Here is a 3,165-nt window from a genome sequence, read left to right as displayed (position 1 = left end):
ATTGGAAAAAAGATAATAGCTTCATTAATGGATGCATTACTTCTAGATAAAAGGGTAAGTAACATATGATTATCATAAAGACTAGAAATTATATTTGAGATTCAATGGTGGCAATTTACCATCATTAAATACAAAAAAAATCTACTAGTCCATAATCTTTTTAGCCTTTTATGGGGCAACAAACAACACCTTTATTATATACCTTCTTATTAATTAGTTTGTACACCTCACTGAAGTTCCATGAGTAGGAAACGATCTTCCAAACAATTCCATTTTTTCTGACATGATTTTCAAAATGCGCAAAACTAACATCTGTCTAAAATAAATGGTAAAATTACTCTTTTAGTGCTTGTAATTGTCAAGTAATGTCAAATTGGTCATCCAATTTTTTGTTGTCTCAATTTAGTCCTTGTTTTTGTAAAAATGATTCAATTTGGTCGTTGTCGTTAATTTTGACCAAACGGTGTTAAAGTCAACGCCAATTTCTGTTTTTTTTCTTATTTTTTGATTTTTTTAAAATTTTTTTAGTGTTTACACGTGTCACTTCACAGTTGTGTCACATGTCAAAATTGTTGGTAGGGGGAGCTACTTCACCTATGAATGAAGACTGATTTGATGATGTCTACTGGTTTAGAATAGAACATAGATTTGGTCCAGTTAGGTTATGCATTAGGCTAACAGTTTTTCTATTATCAGATGTATTTCAGGCCTGCTGTGTAATTCTGCATATGATTAGTTCTTTAACTAATGGATTAGCTGTGAGTATTGTACAAAGTAAGTGAAAATATACTCACGATAATCGATTAGGTAAATTGCTAATCGAATTAGTGACAGCAAAAACCTTTGTATAAAAGCTGTTTTAGAATCTGTTTTGGGTCTGGAATATTAGAGAGATCACGCAGTCTTCATCTGAGATAGAGCCATCTGAGAGACACAAAAGCTTTAGAAGATTCTGCAATAACTCAAGTACAGATCCAAGTACACATAAGTTCAAAACAAAACTAAAGTTTAATGATTTGTTTAGAATTTAAAGTTATTTTAAAATATTTCTAGAAATATTTAATAAAAACGTTAATTTTAGTAAGAATATCACTATAAGATTTATAAAAAAGTAAATTGAGTGTCAATTTAAGGAGGGACAATATTGCTTCATTTTTATAAAAATTGGGACTAAATTGAAACTAAAAACAAATATAGGGACCAAATTGAATCATTTTGACACATGACACAATTGTGAAGTGACACGTGTAAACAATAAAAAAATTAAAAAAAATTAAAAAAAAATAAAAATAAAAAACATTTTAAAATATTAAAAAAAAAACAGAAATTCACATGTGATGTTAACTTTAACACCGTCTAGTCAAACTAACGGAAATGACTAAATTGAATCATTTTTTAGAAAAAGAGGACCAAATAAAGAAAGAGAAAAAACTTGAGGATCAAACCGACATTACTTGACAAATAAAAGGACCAAAAGAGTAATTTAACCAAAATAAATTGATGTAAAATAAGTGCTTAGAAAAGAAAAAGAAAATGCGGTTTTTTCCCTTACCCTTGTTAAAGAATATTTATCCTTGGCAAAGTTTTTCATGAATAAGGATAATGCATGCATTCGACAAATCCAATAAAAATAATAATGTATACAACATACTAGAAACAACCCATAGGAAATATTTTACTGGGATCTAATTCATCTAGAGTGAGTAAAATGATATAACCCATTTCAATCACTAATGAAAATTTTATGTATGTGAATATGAATGCAATATCTACTATTAAGGTTATTGATTTTACTCTCTAAGTTGAATGACTCATTTTAGAGGATCTGGATCCATTTTACTACAAGTAGAAAGCAAGTAAAATTTCTAAAGATACCACAATTCTTGTCATCAGAACTTTACGTCTATGAAACTAGTCACTACTAGTACCTTGCTTTTAGCCTCTCAATGTTCACATGTACTACCCGATTACCCTCTGGTTACGAGACAATTTTAATAGCTTACCATATCAAAATTTTGAAATTATATAACCTTGTTTTCGTCTACATCTTATGAATAATGTAGTATTCACTTGTTATTTCTCACCAAGTCAGCATTCATTATTTTTTTGGCACTAACAATTTCTTGATGTATTTTGGTTGTAATTGTAATTCTTTATAAAAATCAAAGGAGCTTTGTATTCGTCCAAAGTAACATATCTATAAGAAAATGGTCAAGTTGGTACAGGTGGAGAGTATACAAGTGTGTAATTATATAATCTTGTTTCCTCCGAGATCTTATGAATAACGTAGTATGCACTTGTTATTTCTCACCAACCCAACATTCATTACCTTTTTGGCCATAACAATTTCTTGATGTATTTTGGTTGTAATTGTAATTCTTTATAAAAATCAAAGGTGCTTTATACTCATGCAAAGTAACATATGTATAAGAAAATGGTCAAGTTGGTATAGGTGGGGAGTATACAAGTGTGTAAAGTCCCATATTGTTTAGGGTATATAAAGTAATGAAAATCAAGAGATATAAAAAAGAAGTGTGTACATAGGTCCAACATACTTACCTGAATGGGGTGTATGGTTGATCATGAAAGCCCATGGCCTAAGGTAGTGACTTTCATTGCACTCTTGAGGTATACTGCCTTAAGGTCTACCAAAATGGTAGAGCCTACATCATAGTTTGTGGTAGTGGAGTTTGCATTTGCGCAACTCCTTCATTGTAGCTCAACATTTTCTGCAAAAGCTAAAGCAAGTGACATTACTATGCACTTTAATTTACATTATAATTTCTAGATATTATCTATTATCTATTTCAAAAGAACTTTGGCCATAAGGAATAGAGAAAATAAAAGATGGTGTGTGAATTTCAAATAAATGTTCTATTTACATGTTTGTGGTGGTAAGGAATAACCCAAGGACCAAATTCCAAACATCTAGTGGTGGTAAGGACTTTTACATGTTTGTGTTTATGTTTTGGATTTTTTTTTTCACTATTTAAAGCTTGGAATATAAGAATCATGAAATGTTTCCTCCATGAATGAAGTGTATTACCCTTGTAAGTTTTATTCCTGAATGGTAGTGTATGTGTATGCATGATTCTTGGGGATGTTTTCCTGGTGGAATATCACACCATCTTTGACTACGCAAATCTCCAAGTTGGGTTTGTTAAA

The 3,165-nt window shown here is 30.3% G+C and overlaps 1 non-coding gene across 1 annotated transcript; it reads left to right on the top strand.

The window, feature by feature from the left end:
- The first annotated feature begins 2,551 nt into the window (after positions 1-2,551).
- LOC114189371 lies at positions 2,552-2,711 on the top strand. Its single transcript, XR_003605674.1, has one exon. It is a non-coding gene; the product is annotated as a U1 spliceosomal RNA (small nuclear RNA).
- The last annotated feature ends 454 nt before the right edge of the window (positions 2,712-3,165 follow it).

The sequence above is a fragment of the Vigna unguiculata genome, chromosome 6, assembly GCF_004118075.2.
Source record: "Vigna unguiculata cultivar IT97K-499-35 chromosome 6, ASM411807v1, whole genome shotgun sequence".
Taxonomy (NCBI): domain Eukaryota; kingdom Viridiplantae; phylum Streptophyta; class Magnoliopsida; order Fabales; family Fabaceae; genus Vigna; species Vigna unguiculata.
Note: the sequence above shows the minus strand (reverse complement) of the source record. Positions and strands in the feature narration are given on the sequence as shown.